Consider the following 27,730-nt stretch of genomic DNA (forward strand, 5'->3'; position numbering starts at 1 on the left):
AGAGTGCAGGGCAAGGGATTTAATGACCTCATAACAATGAATCATGGCATAATGAAAAGGCTGGACCTGAGTTTCAGAGTAGATTCCACTGCTTTCTCTTTGGACAACTAATCTAAGCTCATGAAGCCTTGAGTCTTTCTTCCTCTTAAATCTAACTTAGGGGTGGGGGTATTTCCAGTATCTCTGCAGCTCCACTCCCTCCTTACCATACTCAGTGAAATACTTGTTGAATATACTAATGTGTAAGTTAATAAATGAGGGAGCACATGAAAACACTGGGACTAAAATTCACCATGATTAGCTTTCAGGCCTTTCCTCCATCTTCAGCCTTTATAAACATAAAACATTTACTATGTAAACTTTCATCAGGATAGTGAAAGCTATACCACTATTAATAATACAACAAAACCAAGCAGTAATTTAATTTAAGATATTCAATAATTATTTCAAAGAAAAGCTACCAATTCCTTTTATGAATTCAACTCATGCAAATGGCTAACTGTATGTCTTGGGAACTGAAAAACCAAGAATGTGCAATATTTATGTTATGCCAAAATTCCTAATGCAAACTTTGTGTGGTAAAGCTCCTAATTAGAAGCTTAGATTATAGAATACATTTGGAGCATTGACAGAGATGTTCCTTTTTAAAGGGCAGAGTATGTTTTGGCTAAATGAATCACTGAAAAGCATGCTTTAAAAAACATTCTCAAAAATTCATAAGTTCATCTGTTAGACAACAAATGTTAAGTCTATTGGTTATTATAACCTTTTCTGTATCTCATAAAATATCTTGAGAAGAGTTCATTCTAGTCTGTTATCTCTTTGAAAATCACATTACGTACTTTAGTTGAAAACGTAAAGAATCTTTCAGTAAAGTTGTTAAGAATTTAAACCGCTGTTAAAATATCATTGAATATTTATGGCCATAAAATCTGGGAAGTCCCAGTTTCACAGGATATTTATTCAGAAATAAATACTACCCATGAATTAAAAATTATCATCAATTAAAATACTTCCCCTCCCATGATGTGTTTTACTGAATGGGAAACACCATTGTGCTAAGATTGCTTAATAAATATCTCATTTTGAAAATATTTTGCAAAAGAAACAAAGGAATGCTTCTAACATCTTTGACTCTAAGTTAGTTTTTAAGATGTAACTGGCTTCGGATTTTTGAATGTAAGTTCAAAACCACAGTAAAAATGAATTCATTCAGAGTCTCAAAGTATTTTGTAACCAATGAGTGGCAAACGTTGAGACTACTCTCATATTACAGAAAATCTACTCTAACGAGGACTCCACGTCGTTTTATAGCTACATTCAGTAAATTTTCCTCGTAAGTTTTCTTGCATCCTTTTGGGAATCGCACGAGCGATAACTGAATCAGCACATATCCATTTATTTATCTGACAAATATTTATGAAGCAGTAGGTAAAGAGTTTGATTTACAGCCCTGGCATGAATACTGAGATGGAGATACAGAATCTGTGTCACTGAGAGAAATTTAAGACAAAAGGGGAAAGAGCACACGTAACTAAGACAGAGCAGAAAGTGCGAAACATACAGATGAAGAGAACATGTAGATTAAGAAATCATTAGATTACTTGAGATCCCTGGGAAGAAGGAAGGCTCGGAGCTGTACCTGATTTTGGCGATACCCACGTAAGGAGAAAGATATTCTGAGGCAGTGAGTCAGGGAGGAGCACAAAAAAAGAGTCTGAGGAAGGAAAACATGCGGTGTCTGTGTGCAATCAAGGCCGCAGCATGTGATGGGGGAGGTCTGCAAAGAGAACAGTAAAGAGAGAAATGCCTAGGCACCCCACTATTGAGGGTCCTGAGTCTAAAACAATGCAAGTTGGGCTTTATCTTGCAGGTATTGGGGAATCCCTTGAAAAGTTATTAGCAGGGCTTCCTTACTCATACACAAGATAGTATTTCAGAGGTTTTTCCTAACAGTGTATAAAAAACTAAGGAAGGAAGACCTAGGTATCAGAAAGAATAGTAAAAGCCAACTAGGAAGTGACCCAGGCAATTGAATCCCACAGTGTAGCCATCTGGGATCAAAGAAAACCAATTGGTGGGAGTTCATGCATTTGATGTGTGAGGCAAAAAAAAAAGCAAACTGAAAGTGATGATTTTGTGAGTGAATGGATGGTGGTTCCACTGACAGAAATGTTTAAGTCCCTTGGAGAGAGGATGTCAGAGAGAGAAGAGTTGGCCATAAGAGCAAACAATCATTGGGCACCTCCAGACACAGTCTAAAGCACATTACCGGTGTTATCTCAGTTAACCTCACGCTAGCTAGGGGAAACAGACAGTTAAAGTCATTGGCCCAAGATCACACAATGAGTGAGTGACAGATCCCGGCAAGATCATGAGGTCAACTCGCGTCATCCTGAGTTAGAGGAAAAGGTATAAAGTTCAGGGGATACTACTGAGCAATGAGTTTGGAGCTCCAGAAAAAGGGTGGATCCAAAGCAGATTCTGAATGAGTCTCATGCCTAGCAAAAGCCATTAAGTTACAGAATTTTAATGGAGAGAACATAGCATTAAAACAAGGAGGGGAGGGAGGTAGTCAAAGAAAACAGAAGGCAAATATTTTTAAGAGTAAAGAGTCAAACGAACCACTACATCTTATAGCTCTTCATTTGTTACCAGATTTTAGAAATTTTCTCTTACCAAGTCAAGATAGAAGATGCTCTGAATGTGGATAAAACCCTAAAATGGCATAGGCCAAATAGTTTCAGTAATATTTTAATGTCACTGAGTAAACTAGAACATAAATCTAGAGGGAAAACAGTAATTCAATTTTCCGCATCAAGATTTCTTAATTAATTAAACTAACAGCACGTATATTAATAAATGATATTTATTTTAATTACATTTTGAGAAATTATTTCTCACCCCAGGGTCATCACAGGTTGATTAAATAAATAATTCAATAATTAATCATAAATTTCATACAGCATGATGAACTGGAATTTGGTTTTCTAGATACTCAAAAAGCAACAGCATTCTCTGTTACAATAAAGCAGTTTAAATTTAGAAACATAACTAGAATGTAGGTAAGTAGGATGATAAAGTATTTTAACAACACTGACTAGAACAAGAAAAAGGAGAAATTATAATGTAAAAGGGAAATGAAGACAGGGAAGAATTAATCAAGGCCTTCAAATCCATAAACCAGCAGTATCTGAATGTGTCTTAATTGCGTGAATTCATTATTTCCTACCTGTTTTGTTTTGCCGTTTTTTAATCTGGGAGGAGAGCTCTGAAAAGACTTACATGATGTCATTTCTTACTAATATTTAATAGACACACAACAAAAATAGGGAAATATATTACCATGAACAATTACTAGCATAACGATTTAATATCAATAAATAATCACCAACGTGCTAGTCATTGTACACAATTAAATATTTAACATAAGATTTAACGTTCTTATTCTCTGAGTTATACACTTGCGAAATGCACTTCCTCAGCAAAATCCATTTGAATTTGCTCTTCGCTTAACATTGCACAGAATGCTGTTCTTTCCATAATTTTAAGGCATAATACCATTTCAAACATAGAACATATAATTATATTTATCCAACTCAGATTCACAATGTTTTACTTCCATTTTATGAGATAATCAATAGAATAAAGATACAGAGTAAGCCATGAGACTGAGAACATCGGAGGGTGCTTATGCGTAACAAAATGTAATGTTTGCCCTGGCAGCATTCCTTTCTTGGCCCTTCTCCTTCTAGTCAAATCCTGCACAACCACATGGATGCCAAATTTTAGCATTCAGGCCAAAGGGAAATTCACACGGAAACAATGATCACTTTTGGTCTTTACATTGTTATTTTACACAGCGTGCAAATGAATGTGGTTTTGCACTTTCTGTATCAGGACAATGGTAAAGGCAAATTACTTTATGTGGTATTGATAAGACTTTTTATTGTTGCCTTCTTTATAATTCACACTGATTTTGAAAAAAATCCAGGACTTGGCTTAAATGAAAATCCTTCTGTATTGCGTTCCTGTCCCTTCCAGCAGAATTCTCCACATAGACAACAAGACAACACGCCATAGCTGCATACTAATAAATAAATCTTAGCAGGATGGAAATCAATGTAGAAATAAAAGAATACATTTCAGAACTGACAAATAAGTTCGTAACTCAATTTTAGTAAGGCTAAGAAAAAAATATAAAAGTAATTTAAGAATTATATCCCCCAAAAAGCACAAAACACCAATAGATTTTTTAAATGATTTTGATAGCTCAAGGGAGCAATCATTTTCATCTTAAATAAGCCACCGTAAAATAAACATCTGGAGGAGAAAAATACTCAAATTAATCTAGAGATAATATAATTACTAAACCTCAAATGGATTTGAACTTTTTTTAAACCAGCTTAAATGGGGTTGTGAAAAAAACAAAAACAAAAACAATCCTAAAAGAGATGATTTGCCTCCATAAGTTAAAAAATACAATTTTTTTAACGTTTACTGCATAACTATGATTTAGGCGACTGTTACTAGGAATATGTTAAAAGCTTCAGCTTACAAGAAAACTAGGCACAAACTATATTCTCCCCATTCTGCACCAAAACTTTAGAAAAGAGAATGGATATATATTTTTAATTAATAACTGTATACATCCTTAAAAAGGAAGAGAATCAGCAGAGGTAATTTCAGGGAAAGGGAGGAGACACACCCTGGCAATAAACTTCTACCTGAGAAGCGCTGGAACCCCCCCCCCCGCCCCATGTAGCCTCATCCTGAAGGTATCTCAGTTCCTACAGGTGTGCACACGCTCAGCACGTGCATCAGTACCAAAAGCAGCCCAGGGAAAGACCAACACTGTTAGAAATACTGACCAACACTGACAAAGATCAACACTATCAGAATGAATCAACAAATTTCACACATTAGAATGCTAAGATGAATCAATCAATATTAACTTATTAAAATCAGTAAGTTAACATTCTCATTGAAAGGAAGGAAATGTTTACATGAAATAAGCATAGAAAGTGATGCAATAAAAATCTAACAGTAATAAAATGACTAAAAATGCTATATATAATTGCCATAGTGCAAACTCAGCAAATGACTAAAGAAGGAAATGGGGAATGCAGATTCAGAAGTTTCCAAAATCTATCTCTTAGTAGTTCTAGAGAAGAAAAAAAAAGAGATAATATAAGTGAGAATGTAAATTAATCTATATTTGAAGAAATAATGCCGAATGTTTTTCAAAGCTGGGAGGAGGGGAAGGGTGGGGCAAGTTCTCCAATGAAAAGAGCCCACTGCATAACGAAAAGAATGAAAGCAAAATTATAGGGCCTAAGAACAGGGTCCAAATGAAACTTGAAAACAAAGGATAAGAAAAAAATCTAAAAGCATGCAAATAGAGGATAGATTATTCCGAAATGGAGAAAATACACTCCTTCAATCTTATGATTTGCAAAGTTTGAATACAAGAACTATTGAAACAGTACCTTTAAAATAAAGTATCTTCAAAAAAGAATATATTTATCTTTAAAAAAAATAATAGAAATCTAAAAATCTCTAATAGTCCAACCTTTATTCAAGAAAGATGAGCTCAATAACAGCATTTGTAGACATCTGAGGACTTGGAAAATAGACCACACACAAAACCTTTTCTAAATAAAGCCAAGAAGAAAAAAATGCTAGAAGGAAATAATAAGATGCAAAAAAAAAAAGACTGAATTAATAAAAATCTATTATAACACTCAAATAGGTAGCAATTACAAAGTTTGTAATAAGAAGTTGGAACTAAAATTCCAGGCAATAGGATAATAGCAGTGAATTACAACAAAGGTACAATCTACTTAGTACATTCAGTACATAGATTTGTCTGGGGGAGGGAGTATATGACTATTGATTAAATCTAGTCTTTGTTTAAAAAGATACAAGATTAATTTTGTATTAAAAATGCAAGCATATTCCTAGGCATTTATTCTACAGAAATGAAAACATATGTTCACATCAAAATCTGCCCATAAATATTTACAGCAGCATTTTTGTAATAGCCCCAAAATAAACGAAATCTGGGACACCCACACAATGGATGCATCACAAAGGGACAAACTATAGAATCACACAAAATTTGGATGTAGAGTGAAAAAACACTGTCTCAAAGTTTACAGACTGGATGATTCCACTTACATAACATCCTTGCAATAACACAGTTTAGAGAAAAAGCAGATGAGTAACACGGTGGGGTGGAAGGCTGAACTACCAGGAAAGGTACTACGAGGAATTCCTCTGTGGGTAGAGCAGCTCTGTATCTTGACTGCAGTGTTGCTTATACAAATCTATACATGTGATAAATGTCATGCAACAACACACACACATACAAAATGAAACATACAAAAACTGGTGAAATCCTCAGTCTATTTGATTATATATACCAATGCCAATTTGGAGGGTTCAATAATGCACTGTGGTTTTGTAAAATGCTACCATTAGAGGAAACTGAGTGATAGGTACATGGATATCTCTGCACTGTTTTTGCAACTTCTGTGATTCTATGATTATTTCAAGATAAAGTTTTAAAAAATTTTTAAAAGAACCAAAAATCTAATTATAGCCTCCAAAAGAATATAAATTATAACTGCCCAACCAGTGAAGGGAAAAATGCAATGATGCAACAAATGGCAAAAAAAAGATGGAAATGAATGAGTTAATTAATAAATAAATAAGCAAAAAGAAGAAGAAAGGACAAAATAATATGGCACGAGTAGGTCCACACTCTTCAACAGTACCAGGCAGGAAAATGAGTTACATTCACATATTAAAAAGATGCAGACTCTCACAGATGACAAGATCCAACTTTTGTTGCTTGTAACTGACCCACCTAAAATCAAATGGCAGAGGAATGCTGAAAAGAATAAAATCCCAAGAGAAATATCATAAGACGAAATAAAAGTGAATTATTAAAATCAAAGAGAAAAAGTTTTCAAATGGACAAAGACACCAAACGATATGAGTTTCAAATATTCACGTGCCTTATAGAATAGCCTTAACATATATAAGGAAAAAAACTGCTTTAATTTCAGAAAAGGTCAACAATTTTAAATCATATTTAATAACTTAATATAACTCTAAGAAATCAGTGAACCAAATACTTAAAAAATAAAGAATGTATTGAGGAGATGATTGATATAATTAACAAATGGCTTATATGATATATACCTCCAATAGGTAGAGAATAAATATTCTAACCATATACTAAAGGAGTATTTATAAAATTTGACTATCTGGTAGACCACAAAGACATTCCAAGGGCAAAAAAACGCACTTATTATATCTTAAAAGCCATTATCTAACAATTGATCACAATACAATAGTTAGAAAGCAAACTAAGAGTTAAATAAAAATCCAAGTTTGGGAAATTTTATCATTGAAATATTAAATAAAAGGGAATTATGAACTGAATGAAAATTATCTCACTATTTTCCACTAAGTTAGAATATATCCAAAGTGGTGATCAAAATAAGATTTATACCCCTACACGCATCTTGGTGAAGCCCAAAGACTGAAAATGTATACTGAGCTGTAACACAAAAAGTTAGAGGGAAAAAGAAAAAGACTATAATGAAGGTAAAAACAATAGCGAGTTGACTAACAAAATGAAAAGCACTGGTTTTTCCAAAGAACTAATTCAACAGACAAGAATACGCAGGAAAATAATAGGAAAGAAGGCAAAAACAGGCTCTATTAGAAATGAAAACTAGAACTTCACTTCAGACACTGAGAAAACTCTTAAGTATTACAAAAGAGTATCATGAAAAATATTATTAAAATAAGTTTGAAATCTAGTTTATATGGATAACTTAAAAAAAAAAAGGAGTTACTCATCAAAATAGTTTCAAGACTAAGTTGAAAACATGACTGGACCAAGGACTTTAAAATAAAATTAAAAGAAGACTTCAGCAGCCATGCCTCAAAGCAGACTTGAAGCCAGGAATATAATCTGATAAAGCCAATTTGATGTGCATTTTGGTCATAATTATTTTTGTAAATGTTCATACACCATCACCTATTAATTTTATTTCCAAGTATACTTAAAAAGGAAAAAAGTATTCTAAGATGGTGAGACTGTAGGGAAGCTGACGTATCCATACCCTGATTATACTGGTGTTATCTGTCACAATTCCTGTAGAAAACGCCTAACAGTACACACACAAATTAAAGAATTTCATCATCAGGGGAACTTTACCTTATGAAGTAGATGAAAGAAGGAAAAGCTACACATAAACTGTCCATCACATACTTACAAACATTAGAAGTATATATTAATCAGTAGGTTCATTCTTACTTAAAATTACAGTGAAGTTTACTGCACAGGAATCATACCACAATGAAGGTGCTAAAAATATAGATGAGTAAATAAATAAAATTACAATGAAGTTACTCAGTGAAACTCTAAAATGTGATGCAGAGATGAAAGGCGGTCTATTCACAATATAAACACAAATGTATCTATCCTAGGCTGATCCACGTTATTTACTTATACATTTAATTTTATCTTAGTATTAAAAAAAAAAAGAAAAGAAAGGTACATAATTGAATGACTTCTCTTGTTTTTCTTACAGACACAATACATTTTGGATGTTAGATTTTCCCTTTAGTATGACTGTTAAAAACCTTAGATCTATATTGGAGGCTCAATCATGAAAAAATGATTTTATCTTATAATAAAGTGCCATTTCCATTTTATGTTCCTTTTTTTCTTTCTAATATATTTGTTTTATATTTTATTAGGTTAAATCTTATTGTGACCTAATAACTAATTGTTAGATTATTTAAATATTTAGGAGGAAAACATGGGTTAGCAATAAATAAAATATGTATATAAAAACATAAAATATACAATATGTTAAATATATGATGTACAAAGTATTTTAAAATATTTAGTAAAATGCAGAAATGAAAATTGTATTAAATATAATTGTGTATATGGAGAAGTTCTGAAGGAAAATACAGAAAAAATTAATTTCATAAATTCTTAAGATACAAACAGTATTTTTTAAACTTCTTTATTTTCCTGTTTTGAATGATACGAGGAAAAGCTAGCATACAAGCAAGTGAGTGAGAAAGCCTTGTGAAACTTTTTTTTTAATTTAGGTATACTTGATTTACAATGTTTCAGGTGTACACAAAGTGATTCAGTTATACATAATGTAGATATGTACATATAAAATCTTTTTCAAATTCTTTTCCATTATCGGTTATTACAAGATATGAGTAAGAAAGTCTTTTTAAGGAAAGTAGCCTGGACTCACAGAAGGCAACACCATGTCAATAAAAGTAGGGAGATCTGAGTTCTGGTTTCTGTCCTAGAGTTAAATAGGAATGTGACACCCTCTTCCAAATTCAAGGCTTTAATCATCTTCCATCCTAGGGATCCTAGTTAATCTTACTTCTGAGTCTTAGCATTCTTTGCCACTGGATGGAAATTGTTAAAATGAGTTTCTGCAATGTGTAAAGAATTACGATATCAAGGAAATGCACTTGGGGCTCATGTTTTGATCATTTTATGCAGACACTTTATAGTTCATTTCCATTTTAGGCTTCAAAATATAGTGTAGTCCTTTGATTAAAAATATGTATTCAAAAAAGGTCTGGATTTATTTTTTCATCATTTTCTCGCTCACTTTCATAGCTCTGGTTTGATTATTCGGGGGAATTGTCATCTTTAAAATCTAAAGCTTTTATTAATGGTGAGAAATAATTATATTTCAGAATTATATAAGCCAATACTAACCTTTGGGCCCTGAAAATATTTCAGTATTTATGGGCTAACATAGAAAAGATTATAAAATCAAGTACATCATCATTAAAGGTCTTCCCATCCTTTATGCCAAATGGTTAATTCATTTAAAAAAAAAAAGAAAACAGACAAAAACCTACTGAATATCCTGTACAATAGACATCATGTTTATAATATTTAAAGAGGAGATTAAGGTATATTTCCAGCAACAATTTAGCAATAAAGAGTAAAGCTGTATGAAATTGAATCTTCCACAGTGAAGAGGCTGATAACATTTCCCCCAACCTCAGGCCATCCCTGTGAATCAACAACCCCATCAACATTGGTTGTTCTACAATAATTAATTAAGATGTGTAGCTGTAATAAATATCAGGCCAATAGAGTTCTAGCATACAAGCAAGTGAGTTTGCACTATTAAACTTTCTGGTTCTTCAGGAATGGTGAATCTCTGTGACCCTTGATATAGGTTAAATATGGAAATTCTATGTGACCATTGAAATAAATATACGGATATAATTCCTGGCATTTGCATGGATTGAGTAACCGTCAGGTTTAAAGGTGTTCAGTTTTTTGGTATTAAAACCCCAGATATGTGTAACTTTACACACCTCCAGAAGAATGAGACCACTGGGTTGAAAAAATTGCTTTGTTTTGGAGCAACCCTAGCCCAAAGTAAGAGACTGAGATCAATCTGTCAATGGCATGTCCTTTAAGACAACTTAAATTCTGTGGAAATTGTTGCTTCACTCTTCACTTGAGCAAATGCTAAATGAACCCTCTCTCCTTTTTCTAACTCTCTCCAGTTGGCACCTTTTTCTAGTAACAGTTCCACATGGTGTGCTTACCTACCCCAGCTGCTCAGGGGCCTCACCTCACCTTCAATATTTCTCTTGACCAACCAAACGTGACATACAGCTAAACTCAGCAAACCCTGGTCAATAATCTCGCTCACACTACTTTGCCTCATTCCAGAGATTTACTGGAGTGAACACGTATGAACACAGGAATTCAAAGAAACATCAACTTTATTAGACATACAGAAGCTAACTGTGTAACAAAATCTACAGGACCAAAGAGCATTCATCATATTTATGCAATAAAGGAGTCTGCAGATGTCCCAGGCTATCAGCTCTGAAGGAGGGGAGAACACAAGATGAGTAACTCCACCTTTAACAAGCTACATACACACCAATAGTGTGACAAACGTGTGACTATATACACTGAGATAACAAAGATTGATTGTTTTCTTTTCTGGAAGCTCTTTTGTTAAATGCTTTACATATCCAATCCGTTCAATCTTCCTGTCAGGGGTGAACTGTGCCCCAATGAAATTCACATGTTAAAATCTTAAACCCTAGTACCTGAAAATCTGACCTTATGTGGAAATTACAGATGTAATGTGAGGCATTAGTTGAGGGGCCTAATCCATTGTGAGTGTGTCCTTAGTTTTAAAAAGGGGAGGGGGGATTTGGACACAGAAACAGGTATACAGGGAGAATGCTATGTGAAAACTGGAGTCATGCCCTGAAAGTCAAGGAACCACCTCCTGGAAGTCAGGGGAGAGGCCCGAAACAGACCCTTCCCTAACACTCCACAGGGAATCGGCGACACCTTCGTCTTGGACTCCTCATCTGCAGAATTGTGCCACAAGACATTTCTTTAAGCTACTCAATTTGACATGCTTTGTTATAGCAACCCTAAAAACAAGTACACTTTATAACCAATACTGTACACACTGTAGTTATCTCCATTTTGCATATGCCAACAAGATTGTGGGACTTGTCCAAAATCATACATTCTTGACTCATTCTCATGCATTCTTCTTTCAACAACTTTTTAAAAATGTATTGCAAGTCATGTTAGATCTTTGCCTTAAACCTTCAAATGGCTCTCTCTCTCCCCACACTCTGATCTCAGCTCTACATGAACTCTTCCACGACTGTCTTTATGACATCCTCTTGTACCAGTCTCCTCTTAAATCATGACCTTCTCCCCAGATTAGCTGGGCTTACCAATTTAGGTCCTTTGCTTCTGCTGTTTCCTCTACTTGAAATACCTTTCCACTAACTCTTCAAAGAGCTAGCTACTTCAAGCATTTGGTCTCCGTTCAAATATCACTTCTACAATTAAGGCTTCCAGACCACAAAGACTGTTTAATATGTTCTGTTTTATATACAGATTTATATAAATTTATAAATATATAATCATGGTTCTTATAACAATCTAATATATTTTCAATTGATAAAAACTTTGATTGACCATCCTTCTCTATTAAAATGGAAAGAATGCTGCATGAAAGAATGTCTTATTGACTTTGTGCACCTCCCTAGAGGTGCCTGGAATAGTCCCTGGTATTTAAAAAAAAAAAAAGCTTTTTAATAGGTAACGCATGACCATGTGACAGGCATGGGAGGAAAATACACCTCAGCTCACCAAATTAGATCCCCAACAAGCAAGGATCTTGCTCTGTCATTTCCTCTCCCCACTCTCAGTCAGGCTCAAGTCACTTTGTATCTTTAACCAAATTATTTTTTTTCCAATTACAGAGATGAGATCACTATTACAGATGGGGAACCAATCTTCTTCCATTCCACAGACCAAGCATGGGTGGACAATACAGAAACCACCACTGGACTTGGTTGAACTTTTGAGCAAGTGGGATGCCAGCACTTGTTTGGGATATGAAACGGGGAAATAGTGTTCAGTTATGCTGATGCTAAGATGTTGGTCACAATAATGACAGTTACAAACTCTCAAACATAGAAGGAGGAGGAAGTGGGTATTTGTGGTGAGTGGGATGAATTTCAGAGAGAAGCAAAGAAATACTGAGTCCTGCTCCTCATCCATGGGGACCACAAACATCATGTAATGACAAAGACAACAGGAAGGAATGTGGGTATTTACTTCCCCTTTTGAGTGTAATGCTGTGAATTAAAATGGGGCAACAAGAGGAATGGTTGAGAAGGAAAAGAGCTCATGAGGGCTGGTTTCATTAAGGATGTTTGGGAGAAGCTTTAAGGAAAAGAAAAGAGGGTTCTTTCCAAGTCCTATGTGTGTGTGTGTTAGTGAGTGAGAGACAGTCAGACAGAGGGAGACCTACAGAGATAAAGTTGAAGGAAAAGAGACACACTTAGAAGGCAGAATGGCAGGAGCGGGGAGCAAAGAAGTGTATGCTGTGAATGTCAACCACAAAACCACATTTGATCTTTGGAAATTACATATATAGATACACACACACACATACACTTAAAGAGTTAATATGCATTTAATTATTCTTTATACTTTTAAAAAATGAAAAACCATCACAAGATTAGAACAAGGCAGTTCAACTCAATACATACACTTATGGAAAACTCGGATCTTATCATCTGTAGGGTAGGAGGAAAGTCACTCTACTTTTATTCATTCCTTTCTTCTGGTGAGGAGACTGAGGTGTGGAGAGTTAGTATATATCCAATTTAAGACAGGAGATCTGCTACCATCATTTTGCAAATTTTCCCATTGCTGAGGACTTCAGACTTGCTCTTAAATCCAATTTTAATACTGGAAAATTGATTCTAATTTTGATTTATTTCACAGCTTTGTACTTGTCAAATTATTAATTGTCCATTCATTATCATTATTTTATATACAACCACAGCAGAATAAATTGTCATGCTCCTTTGGAAATCTCATTCATAATATAAAGGGTAACTCTATGATTTTATTTTATTTTAATTTAAACATTAACTTGAAATAAGTTATTCAGTATTTGATAAGGCTATTGAGTAAATATTTATATAGTAAGCAATTAGAGATTTTGAAACTACATGATAATTATTTCATATCCAATTATAATTCTGCCAGGTACTATAAATAAAAATCATTCCAAGGAATTTATAAAATATTCAGATGACTCTATTACAAACACCCCCTTTTGGAAAGCCCAGAAATAAACCCACAGACTTAAAGTCAATTAATCTTTGACAAAGGAGGCAAGAATATGCAATGAAGAAAATGCAATCTCTTCAGCAAGTGGCGTTGGGAAGACTGAACAGCAGCATATAAATCAATGAAGTTAGAACACTTCACATACCATACACAAAAATAAATTCAAAATGGCTTAAAGACCATTTGACAATATAAGACAAGACACTCACTACAATCCTCCTAGAAGAAAACATAGGCAAAATATTTTCTGACATACATCTTAGCAATGTTCTCCTAGGGCAGTCTACTTAGGCAATAGAAATGAAAGCAAAAATTTTAAAATGGGACTTAATTAAACTTACAAGCTTTTGCACAGCAAAGGAAACCATAAGCAAAATAAAACGACAACCTGCAGAATGGGAGAAAATATTTGCAAATGATGTGACTAACAAAAGTTTAACTTCCAGAATATATAAATAGCTCATACAACTCGACAACAACAACAAACAATCCAATCCATAAATGGGCAGAAGACCTAAACAAGCAATTCTCCAATGAAGACATACAAATAGGCAATAGGCACATGAAAAAATGCCCAATATCATTATCAGAAAAAATGCTAATCAAAGCTACAATGAGGTATCACTTCACACCAGTGAGAATGGTCATCATTCAGAAGTCCACTAATGATAAATGCTGGAGAGGCTGTGCAGAAAAGGAAACCCTCCTACACTGCTCGTGGGAATGAAGTTTGGTGCAGCCTTTATGGAAAACAGTATGGAGATTCCTCAAAAAACTAAAGAAAAACTTACCATATGATTCAGCAATCCCACTTACAGGTATATATCCAAAGGGAACTCTAATTTGAAAAGATACATGCAGCCCAATGCTCACAGCAGCACTATATACAATAGCCAAGACATGGAAACAACCTAAATGTCCATCAACAGATGACTGGATAAAGAAGTCGTGGTATATTTATACAGTGGAATACTACTCAGCCATAAAAATAATAAAATAATGCCATTTGCAGCAACATGGATGGACCTAGGGATCATCATTCTAAGTGACCTAAGCCAGAAAGAAAAAGAAAAATGCCATATATCACTCATATGTGGAATCTAAAAAAGAAAAAAAGAATAAAAAAGGACACTATGAACTCATCTGCAAAACAGAAACAGACTTGGAGACATAGTAAACAACCTTATGGTTACTGAAGAAAGGGGGTGGGAAGGGATAAGTTTGGCAGTTTGCGATTTACAAATGTTAGCCACGATATATAAAAATAGATTTAAAATTTTTTCCTCTGTACAGCACAGGGAACTATACTCAATATCTTGTAATAACCTTTAATGAAAAAGAATATGAAAACAAATATATATATATATATATATATATGCATAAGCATGACTGGGACACTGTGCTGTATACCAGAAATTGACATATTATAACTTACTGTACTTCAATAAAAAATCAATCAATAAATAAACAATTTTTTAAAATTTAAATAAAAATGTAAAGTTAAACATAAAAAAAATCACCCTTTTTGGATTCTTTACAGAAGAAATTCTGCCAGTTTAGAATATATGTTTCATTCAAAGTAGCTAAGGACTGTAGCGAGATAATAGTAGGCATTTAATGTTGTTAAAAATGAGCACTGTACATGTTTAAGTTTTAAAAGAGATATATTTTGTTGGAGATATGTATTTTATGGAATCATGCTTTCAGTCCCTGCCTAGACTCTCAATTGTCTGTAACCTGCCTCATTTAATAGCACATTCCCCACCCTCACTCTGCTCCAGCCCCTCAGACACCTACCAAGACAAACTCTTCCCACATCAGGCCTTGATACCTGCTCTTCCTTGCCTGGACTATTTCTCCCTAGCAAATTACTAATCATCGATCATAATTCAGTTTAAACAGCACTGACTCAAGGAAGCCTTCCATAACTGTCTCCTCTTCTCCAATTAAACTGGGAGCCGCCATGTGGTCATACTCATCATAGTTATAATTTTAAAATCATTAGAAGATTTCACGTTTAACTTCTGTTTCTGCCAAGAGACTGTTTTTCTGTGAAGGCAGGGACCATCCCTGTTCTGTTCACTTCTACATATAGTCAACACAGTGCCTAAAATATGCAGTAAATGCCAAACAAGCACGAAATGAATGAATAAGTCAAGTAAGTGGATGCCTCATTTTTAGAAGAGAGTGCTAAAGGGGTCATGAAACTCTCATCACACGGGTCATTCATGAAAGATACAAATCTGATCCAGTCTACCCCGGACACTTGGCCATGAAGTCTCTTAACCTCTCATAACTTCAGATCCCTCAATGGAATAGCATTCAGCCTCAAACAGAAAGGAGATCCTGCCATATGTGACACCATGTATAAAATTTGAGGATACTACGCTAAGCGAAACGAGCCAGTCACAGAAGGACAATTCCTGCATGATTCCACTTACATAAGGGATCTAAAATAGTCAAGCTCACAGAAACAGAGAGTGGAGTGCTGGTTCCAGGAGAGAAGGGGAAAGGGGGTCTTAGGGGACATTACTAATCAATGCTTTAAAAATTTCAGTTAAGCAACATGAATAAGTTCTAGAGATCTGCCGGACTGCATTCTGCCTACAGATAACAAGACTGTACTACATACTTAAACATATGTTAAGAGGGTAGATCTCATGTTAACTTATTCTTGCAACATTAAACATAAATAAAGACGAGATATCATGGACCATAGCATTTGCTATCTTGCCCAACTCAAATTGTTACTAAGGATCAAATGAGATGAATGAAATGGCATTGAAAACCCATAAATCACTATTAAAATAAAACTAGCAGCTGCGGTTATTAACATTAATATTGTTATAATCAGAAACCAATGACATTTCCAACTAAGAACTGTAATAGCTAAGACAGCCTTAAACCACTTACTTAGGTCCATTCTTGAAACACGTAAGTGCTCACGTATTGCCTCTGAGATTCAAACCCACAGAGTTCTTGGGTCCATGTTATCAGTACTGTGTTATGTGGTACCAGCTGATATCACAACCCACCCAACCCTTTGACTTTCTGGTTAGTTCTTTTATATTTGCAAATTAAATATTTATTTTTATAGTTTAGAAAAGAAAAAAGGATTGATGAACTTCTTCTAATGGTTGTCCATTTCAAGAGGAAATTTGCATATGAAAACAAGGCTTAGATATATAAACCGAGGGCTACTGTTCAAACAAAATCTTGAGAATTTATTTTAGCCTTAAATATTTGTATTTGAGTCTAAAATAATAAAATGGACAAAAGAAACTTTTCAATAGAACCAGTCACTATCATAAAGACATGATCAGTTCTTCTTCCTGTTAGCTGAGAAATAAGGGAGGTATGATACTAATTCAATTCAGCAATTTAAGAAATATTCATTCAGAGCCACATGTATGTTCAATATTGAATGAGCTGTAAGATTTGGTGGGATGAAATGATGTGAATATTACAGTGCAATATTCATGAAAAATCAAGACAGTCACAGATCTCTAACACAGAGGTCTATGCTGAGAGTTAGAGAAAATTTGAAAGACAGGAGATGTAGGAGAGTAATTTCCTGTTAGAGTGACCACAAAAGATCATGAATGAGATCTGAGTAAGATATATTCTGGGTAAGATGTCATTGCTGCTTCTAAACTATCTCCCAATGATCTCTATCTCCTGGTACTCATGCCCTTACGTAGTCCCTTCCTCCTGAGTGTGGCCTGGACCTGGTGACTTACTTTTATTGAGTAGAATATAACAAAAGTAATGAGATGTCACTTCCAAAATTAGGTTATAAAATATTGTGATTTCCCTTCCTCCCCCACTTCCTCCCACTTGGATGAAGTCAGCTGCTCCCTTGTGAGCTGCCCAATGGAAAGGTCCACGTGGCAAGGAATGAGACTACCTCTGTCCAACAACTTGAGAGGAACTAAATCTAACCAAGCATCGCATGAGTGAACTTGGAAGAGGACCCATCCCCAGTCAAACTTCAAGATGACAGCAGCAACAGCTGTCACCTGAGTCACATGGGATACAGGAGGCGGGGGCAGGGGGGACAAAGCCAGGGTTCATGCAGAGCACAGAACTGGTTTTGAGATCCTCACATAAGCACTATATGCACTCAGTGAAAGTGTGAAGTAGAAATAAAAAATAAACTCTGCAAGAGAGCCAGTAGGAAGTTTTCCTGTGGTCTCAGCTATCTGCGGAGGGATAAATGGTCCTGTGCATTTCTAACCAGAATTCAGTTCTCAAACAGGTTTCAGCCTGAACTCACACTACGTGTACCTTGCCCAAATCTGCAAGCTGAGACTTCATTTCAAAGAGGTCTCAGCATAGTAAACACTCATGGTTATCAGGGAAAGGGCGTGGGAAGGGATGAATTTATCAGCTTGAGATTTGCACATCAGCCACTATATATAAAATAGATTTAAAAAAAAAGTTTCTTCTGTGTAGCAGAGGGAACTATATACAATATCTTATAATAAATTTTAATGAAAAAATATGAAAATGAATATACGTATGTATGTATATGCATGACTGGGACATTGTGCTGTACACCAGAAACTGACACATTGCAACTGACTATACTTCAATGAAAAAAACAAAGAGGTCTCAGGTTGGTAATCATCCAAGTGTCTGTTAGAATTAAATTCTCTCTGGATGAATGCCCACATTGAACCAGGTCTCCAAGAAACCTATATATAACATCTCAAAGACCATGATTCTCTAAGACAAAAATCATAAAACACATGTTAATGTAACAGAGAACAAACCTGACTCCGTATTAGATTGGTCCTTTAGCTCTAACCCTGTGCTCTGCTGTCTGTGCTCAGTCATGCTGGTTCTGTGCCTTTTGTAAAAGAATGTTGTCTAGAGCCTGAAATATATAGGACAGCCCATTACCAAAGGTTTGACTTTTAAAGGTATAACACTTTTCCATTCATATAGAGATAAAATGTTGCCAAACAGAAAATAGCACCTATCTTGTTTGAGACTTATAGGAACTTTGCGACCAGACTTACATGGACAGCTGCAAGAACAAAGGATTCCTGTACCTAGAAGTTTGCAACACCCCCTCCCCTTTTAGAAAAAGAAGCCTGAATGCTAACTTGGGGAAGACGGCTCTTTGGGATACTAGTCCACCATCTTCTTGGTCTGCTGGCTTTCCAAATAAAGTTGCTATTCCTTGCCCCAACAACTCATCTTTCAATTTACTTGCTTGTCATGCTACAAGGAGTATGAGCTTGGCCTCAGTAACATTAATACAAGGCAGTAAGAGTTAGCAGAAACATGAGCAGTGGACTCAAACCTGAAAAGACTGCAAATGTCTGTATTATTGGATATAGATTATAAAATAATATGTTCATGTGGTTGAAATTTTTTAAAAAAGGAATCAAAATTATGAGTAAAGGACAAGAAAACCGTGTTGAACAGTCACTGCACCATCTCTGCTCTTGTTTAATTCTGGGAACTGTGTTGACCAAAGTCTCCTTCCATGTACATCCTTGCAGATTTGAGTTTGCTAATGAAGACTCTCATGAAAGTTGGGAGGGAAAGTGAAGAGGAGGAATTCCTATTCAGGATGTTTGGGATTAGCCATGGCAGGCTGGGTGGATGTGATGACTTGCAGACCACTTCATGAGCCCCCACTGTCAGTATAGCTAGGATTTACAGATGCTAGAAATTCCATAAGCTCTGGATTTTGGACCCACTCTCTGGTCTTTCAGACTAAAATCTCTGATATAAAACAGAGCTACTCTAATCTTCTCTAGCTGCTTTCCTGATGTCTTCACTGCCTCCCAGCTCTTCCAATAGTATCAGCCCCTAATTAATATGAAGCCATATTACTGGAATATGTAGTATGGTTTCTGTTCCTGATCAAACTCTGAGTACTATTAGAATACAAAAAAAAATGCCCAGAAAGATATGAGAAAGAACTACAGAAACCTTTTTTTAACATTTAAAAATTATTTTTTGTATTTGAATATATATTTTTGGATCATGAATTCAGTTTATTTAAGTATAGTCAGTTTACAGTATTTTGTCAATTTCTGGTGCACAGACAGCATCATGTCTCAGTCATACATACACATATGTATATTCCTTCTCAGATTCTTTTTCATTATAGGTTACTATAATACACAAACTTTTAAAAATGAAAATAATAGAATTGTTTGAACTAGAATGATTATATAGTGGAGGTGATGTGAAGTGGGTTAATTCTGAATGTTATTTGATGAAACAGGCAGTAGAAACCTCAGTAACTTGCTAGAAAGATTTGCCATTTATTTGAAGAAAAGGCTGGTGGTGGTAGTGCAGGGAAGGTTAGAATTTCTCTCAAGTTTGCAAAGTCTTTAATAATGTCCAAGCTTTTTTATTCATTACCATTTTCTAATGACTTGGGGTTTTATTTCTTGAAGGGGATATGCCTTTTATTTTCTTTTATGGTACTATTTTTATCTAACTTTAATGGGCAGATTATACTACTATCATAAAATTAGTGGAGAGTGTGCCCCATTATCTGGCCTCTGGAAGAATTTCTATGAGGGTAAAATTAACTACTCTTTACAGGCTAGAACTCTTCAGTGAAATTGTCTGAGCTGTTTCGGTTTTAGTTTTTCTTTTTTAGTTGGAGATGGGGAGTTTTAACCTACTGATTCAAGATGAGAAGGTAACATTCAGATTTTCTATTTCTCCATACTTCAGTTTGGGCCTGTTATTTTTATTTTATTTATTTATTTTTTTATTTTTTTGGTGATCTGGTCTTTTTATATTTATTTTACTTTACTTTACTTTACTTTACTTTACTTTACTTTACTTTACTTTATTTTATTTTATTTTATTTTATTTTATTTTTTTGCAGTAGCTTCCTCAATGGTCCCTCTGCTTCTGCTCTGAATCCCTACAACTGATTCGTAATACACAGCTAGAGTGTTCAATGAAAACATGTAACAGATTGTGCCACTTCTCTTGCCCCCAAATCTCTCATGGTTTCTCACAGTATTTATAGTAAAAGTAAAATCCTTTCATTGGCCTGAGAAATGACCCCTAACTGGTATCCAACTATTGTCTGACCTAATCTTCTAATCTCCCCGTTGGCTGATTTTGCCACTGTCATTCTGGCCTCCTTGCTGTTCAATAAAAACTGCAAGATGCTCCTACTTCAGGGCGTTTGCCTTTATAACTGCTTCTGCCTGGAAGATTTCTCTCCCAGATAAACATAGTAGTTGATTTCTCATGTCCTTCAAATCTATTCTCAGACGTCTGTTCTCTGGGAAGCCTTCCTGACCATCCTATTTTAAATTACAGTCTTACACTTCCAATATCTCTCCTGCTTTAGTATTTTCCATTTTACTTATCATCCTTCATGAACTATAAATATACATGTCTATTTGTTTATTGTCTGTCTGCAAATTCTAGAATGTAACTTCCATAGTGACAGGTCTTTCTGCCTGTTTGGTTCTCTAGTCTATTCCTAAAGTATCTATAACATAATAGACATATAAATATCTGTTGAATAAATATCATGTTGCGTTTATCCCAGAAATTTAAGGTTTTTCCAGTAGTTATAAAAATCCATAAATGTAATTCATTACATCAATTAACTAAAGGGGCCAATCATATAACTACCACAATAAAACCAGAAAGGGCAGAAAAAGCATTTGATACAATTGAAGACTCATCAATTTTTAAAAAAAAAATCTTATCAAACAAGGAAAAAAGACAGGATATACCATATTTGTGTATATAACACTAAAAGTGACAGCAATATCAAGTTTTCCAAAATTTACCCCAAATTAAATTTCTATCAAAATCTTAGCAGAATTCTTCTTAAAACTCAACGAAATGATTTTAAAATGTATATGGAAGACAAAAGGACCTAATAGTCAAATTACTTCTAAAGAGATAAAAGTAGTAGTAAAAACTTTGAAAACAAGTTTTGAGACCTATGTTAAAGCTGCAGTATTAAATCCATGAATTTCACTGAGCCAGCACAGGCCAGGGCTTCTCCTGGGGAGTGGTGGAAACTGCTGCCTCGGTGGAGGTGGGTGGGAGCTGGTCTGGCTAGAGGCGGGGCCCAGCAGGAGCTGAGGCCTCTTGCACTGCACGCTTGGGGCCACTGCCTTGGTGGTGGGGTTGGAGCCAGAGCTCTAGTGTAGATAAGATTCACGCACTGTTTCATCAAATATGTTTTCTTATCTTCTCTCTCTTCTTCTGGGGCCTCTATAAGGCAAATGTTAGTACCCTTGATCTTATCCCAGAAGTCTCTTACACTAGCCTCATTTTTTTTGTTTTTTGCTGTTCTGATTGAGGGATTTTCACTTCCACATCATTTATGCATTCTTCTGTATCACCTAATCTGCTATTGATTTCTTCTAGTGTATTCTTCATTTCAGTTATTGCATTATCCTGCTTTAAATTGGTTCTTTTTTTTCTTAATATTTTCTAATTCTTTGTTGAGGTCCTCACTGTGTTCCCCTATTCCTTTCCCTGGTTTAGTAAGCATTTTTATGATCATTGCTTCAAACTCTTTATTAGGTAAATTACTAATCTCCATTTCCTTAAGTTTCTCTGTTTGTTTCTGAGGTTTTATTATGTTCTTTTGTTTGGAACATATTTGGTGGCTGTCTTCTCATTTTGTTTGACTATCTCTTTTTCTGTCTCTATGAAATTATGTAAAACAGTTCCCTAGCTCATTCTTGAAAGCGTGTCCTTATATAGGAGTGTCTCTATGCAGTCTGTATGTACCCACTGGCTTTGGTGGGAGAGCTGGATCTGAAGTGAATGCAGGCTGGCTTTTTCTGGGAAGTGCTGGTCCACTACCTCGGTGAGGGTGAGCTGGAACAGGTAATGGCGGATGGAGCTGGAGCCTGACACAGGTCTGTGCTTCTCCCAGAGCACACTGGCAGCTACTACCTTCGCAGGGAGTGGAGCTGGAGTTGCAGAAGCTAGGGCTGTTCCTGGGGCTCGTCAGAGCTGCCACCTTAGCAGGGGGTGGGAGGATTGGAGCTGAGCCCTGTGCAGGCTAAGAGATGTTCTGGGATGGTCTTGGCAGGCCAGCTAGAGCACCAGGCACTTTTCATTCTGCTGCCTCTGTATTGAGACTGAGAGTGAGTAAGTTTCTGCAACATGTCCTTTAAAAGCAGAGCCTCAATTTCCCACAGCCCCTGGCTCTCTCAGTTATAAGCCTTGCTGGTCTTCAAAACCAGTGAAAGAGGCTCATCCTCCTGCGGCTGGCCCCCGGGGCTTGGGGCGTCCAATGTGGGACTCAAACTACTCACTCCTTAAGGAGGACTTCTGAGTTTCTGACGTTCCCTTCTGCTTCTGGGTAGCCCGCCAGGGGTGTGGGTACTGACTACTTCACTTCTCTTCCCCTCTCACTCATCTGGGTGTGGCTTTTGTTTTATATCCTTAACTATACATGATCCATTCTGCTAGATTTCAGTTTGTTCTCAGAAAGAGTTGTTCCATATGTAGTTGGTATTTTGGCATGTTCATAGGAAGAGGTAAGCCCAGGGTCTTCCTACTCTGCTATCTTGATACCACCTCAAGTTACTGTTTTTCTAGAATTCCTATTACAGGACAACTAGAAAATGGTAAACCATCTATGCTGAGACATACAATTCATTTGTTTAGTTGAAAGAGAGAATATGGCCTCCTAAGAAAGAAAATTAACTTCCAACATGTACAAAACCTTAGCAAATATTCCAGTTATTGATCATAAACAGAGCTGTTACTATAACTTAACTACAGTAGAATAATCTCAGTGAGACAGATGTATATGTTTCACTAGTCACAGAAACTGAAATTTAATGAAACTCCATTGGTGGTATTTTCAATCACACAATTTCTGAAGGTGTTCCAACTTATTCACAGAAGCGAGCCAAATCCCTAACACCATGATAAGAAAGAAGAAAACAGGCAAATTAGATCTAGTCCAAAGGTTTTTTTTTTTTGAAAAAACTAATAAACAAAATGTTCTTAAAAGAGGAATAGAGAAATCAATACTCAGCTCAAACTGCCAGAATTACAGGCAATTTACCAAAGGCCACCAACCCTCCAAAGTCAGTTCTTTTAACATGAGGCTTTGTAGTGAAGAAGAAAATGACTTAGGCAATAAACCACAAAACTAGATTTATCTAGTCTAAAACTAACTAGATGGTGAATTATTTTCTGCTGAAACAAATAAGTCTTATTTACTCAGGTTCCACTCTATCCGGAGCTTTTCCTCATTGGTTAGCAAGTGGGTAAAAAAATCATCATTCTTGATTTGGCAGTTTAACCATCCTTTCAGCTCATGATGCTGACTCACAGGGTCTTATCTGTATTTCAAAGTTTGCTTAGAGCAAGTAGTAGGTTCAATATCTACATCGAAAATTGCCTAAGCCTGCAACATTTCCCTGAATGATTAACAAGGGGCTATTTGATTCTTCAGTGAATCCTGGATAGTTTATTTCTCTTAATAAGGAATCAGCCAGGGGAAAAAAGATGATTAAAAGGTAAATCAATTTGAAACTTGTATTAGATGTGAGAAGACCATTCTCAAATCCCCTTTCATTCATGGTTATTTGTGCAAGTAAAGAATGGTGGTGCTGATTAGGTTTGAAATGTCACCATTGGGCCAGGATTTGTTAACGCTCCACATGACACGCAGCATATGCTTCAGAATCCATTTTTAAAAGCAGATACTATTCTGAAAGTTGTAAAAATATGATAAAAGATGAGACTTATTGGTCCTTAATGGAAATACTGTAACTGCATGTCAACAAAGAGTTCCAAGAGAAGACATGGAAAGTAATGAAAGGCAGGTCACTAATCATGTCAAATATTTTAAATGATAAAATAGGAATTTGGAAGGAATGTTCTGGAAGTGGTGTTCCTTTCCTGCTGCTCTTCTACTGTGGCTGCAGACTCCCACAACCAGCTGTTCGCCTCCTCAGTGGTAGAGAGAGAGCTAATTGATGGGATAAATCTAGAGTCTGGAAGAGGTAAGGGTCACTACAGATGTTTTTTATTCTACTCTGATATTAGAATAGCCCTTGGGAGAGAAAAAGGTTAAAAGCCCCTCTGGATAAGTGTTAACTATTAATGATGATTGTACTAAACAATGTTTGGATAATTTTTCCTTGTCCCTTGATATAAAGTTGATAAATAACACAGAAGTGAGAAAGAGATTAATGGTTTATTAAGATCCACTCAAGGACTTAATATTGGTGGCTACAATTTAGCTCTGTATACACTGTCATGCATTGTAAAAGCATGTAATATGGAGATTTCATTTATCTTTGGTGAAGCAAGACTGAGGCAGTAAATCATTGAAGTCAAATACTCAACCAAGAGAAAGATAAAGGCATTTTCCCCTTTTCCTTAAAAAGTAACATCATTAGTTAAATAGAGATTAGTTGATACTGGAAACATACATTTAAGTGATAAGAATAAATGAATTGATTACTGTGATGATTTTGTGATGATTACTGGAGAGACATTGCCTTTAGACTCCTGCTTCCACAAAAGCCTACAATATTTGCTAAGTTCGAGTTACCCATTACACTATTATGAATGTTTCCTTCTTTCATTTGTATATTCAACATCTCCAACTTAATTGAATCTCATCAACTTACATAATAAATGTAATACACTCTTTCCCATTAAAAACAAACAAAAACTTCTTCAATTCAATAGTGTCTTTCAGATACTATGTTATTTTCTTCTTCTTTACTTATTTTTGAAAAATTTCCAAACTGTAGCTATTTTCACACTTTCCATTTCTTGTTTGTTTGATTCTAATGGACTTGGCTTCCATTACTCCATCCAAACAGGATTTAGTAACCCTGAAGTCACTAAACCCAAAATACGCTGAGGTTCTTATCCTTCCCTGTCAGCAGCATTGAATGATGCAACCACCACCTTCCTTCTTCCCTGACTTCACACAACACACTGGTGGCTTTCTACTCCCATCTTCAGAGCCACTCCAGCTTTCTCCATCCAGTCATAAAAGTCCTGTGGTGATCTGTCTCCCTCCTCACTCTGTATTATCTCTGTAGCCTATTCTCTTCACGTCCATTGCTTAAATTAGTGTACATGACATGTGCACACACACACATATATGTGCGTGCATGGATGTACACACTAAAAACGCACATGTATTTGGAGAGAGAGAACAAATAGGCAGGAGGGACAGAGCCCATCTGAGCTGCAGAGTCCAGGGTCAGGACAGCTGCAAAGCCTCCGTCTGGCCAACGTGTATTCCCAGAGTTGCTGTATCATTCATTCCCTTATCTGAATCTCATTCTCTTCAGATTCTTGCTTAACTGTCACTTCCTCTGTGAGGATTTCTCTGTCCTACTAAACACTGCATTGCATTATAAGATGTATGAGGACAATTGCCTTTTTGTCTGTTTTAGCCCCTGCTGTATCCCCTGTGCTTAGAGTAAAGTCTGACAAACAGTAGCTACTCCATGAATACTAGTTAAGTGAAGAGATCAATTTAAATCCCATCATATCACCCCTGTAAAGCACTTCTTTGGCCTCACATTGCACTGACAGTACAGAACAAATCTTCCACTTAATATAATGCCCTGTAGAACGCAGGAGGCTTCTCTCTTTCAGGACTCTTTTTAATGCCCTTTCTACTGGCTTTCAGTATCCAGGCCACATTAGATCTTTCCTCAGTTCTTTATATAGACCTTGTTTCCTCCCGCTGCAGGGCCCTGCAGAAGCTCCTCTCCCTGCCAAGAAGGATCTTCTCTCCTTAAAAAACTAAAAATAGAGTTATTGAATGATCCAGCAATCCCACTCCTGGGCAGGTATCTGGAGAAAACACTAATTTGAAAAGATACATGCACCCCAGTGATCACAGCAGCACTATTTACAATAGCCAAAACATGGAAACAGCCTAAATGTCCATCAACAGATGACTAGATAAAGATATGGTATATATGCAATGGAACACTACTCGGGCATAAAAAAGAATGAAATAATGCCATTTGTAGCAACAAGGATGGACCTAGAGATGATCATTCTAAGTGAAATAAGTCAAGCAGAGAAAGACAAATATCATATGATATCACTTATACATAGAATTGAAAAAATGGCACAAATGAACTTATTTACAAAACAGAAAGAGACTCACAGACATAGAGAACAAACTAATGGTTACCAGAGGGGTAAAAGGGAGGAGGGATAAATTAAGAGTTCGGGATTTGCAGATACTAAGTACTGTATCTCAAATAGATAAACAACAAGGTCCTACTATTTAACACAAGGAACTATATTCAATATCTTGTAAAACCTACAATGATAAAGAATCTGAAAAAAAAAATATATGTATAACTGAATCAGTATGCTGTACACCTGAGATTAACACAACACTGTAAATCAACTATACTTCAATTAAAAATAAAAATAAATAATACTGCACAATCCAATAGAAATATAATACAAGCCAAATATATTATTTTAAATCTCCTAGCCACATTAAAAAAGTAAGAAGGGAAGAACAAAAGAAAAACGATCTTCTCTCCACTTTGCCTAGTGAATCCCCACTCAACTTTCCATCTCAGCAGAAGATCCATTCTCTTTGCAACGCCCTGGCATCCCACTCATCTGTCGTGTGTGCACGTATCAGCATGTACTGCACACTGTGTGCACCTCAACTGCACTTTCACGTTGTGGCAATTTATACTTCCTACATTGGACTGTAAGTCTCCTGAAAGCAGGGACTCCACTTTTGCTCACCACTGATTTGTCCAATGTTAAGTGCAGGACTTAGAACTTAGAATTGCACTTGAATACACTTAGGTGTACTCAATAAGGAGTGATGGAATGAATACAGGAAAAAGGAATTGATGTATCTTCAAATTAGGACAGCAGGACTCATATACAGAAAACTGGCCAAATTATTGTAATGCTTTCACGTTACTTTCCAATTAAGGGGAATCGTTATTACAAGGAAGGCTTCAAATTAATGAGTAAGAGAATTTTTTAAAATGCAAAACAGAAAACTAA

Source organism: Vicugna pacos, chromosome 2, assembly GCF_048564905.1.
Source record: "Vicugna pacos chromosome 2, VicPac4, whole genome shotgun sequence".
Taxonomy (NCBI): domain Eukaryota; kingdom Metazoa; phylum Chordata; class Mammalia; order Artiodactyla; family Camelidae; genus Vicugna; species Vicugna pacos.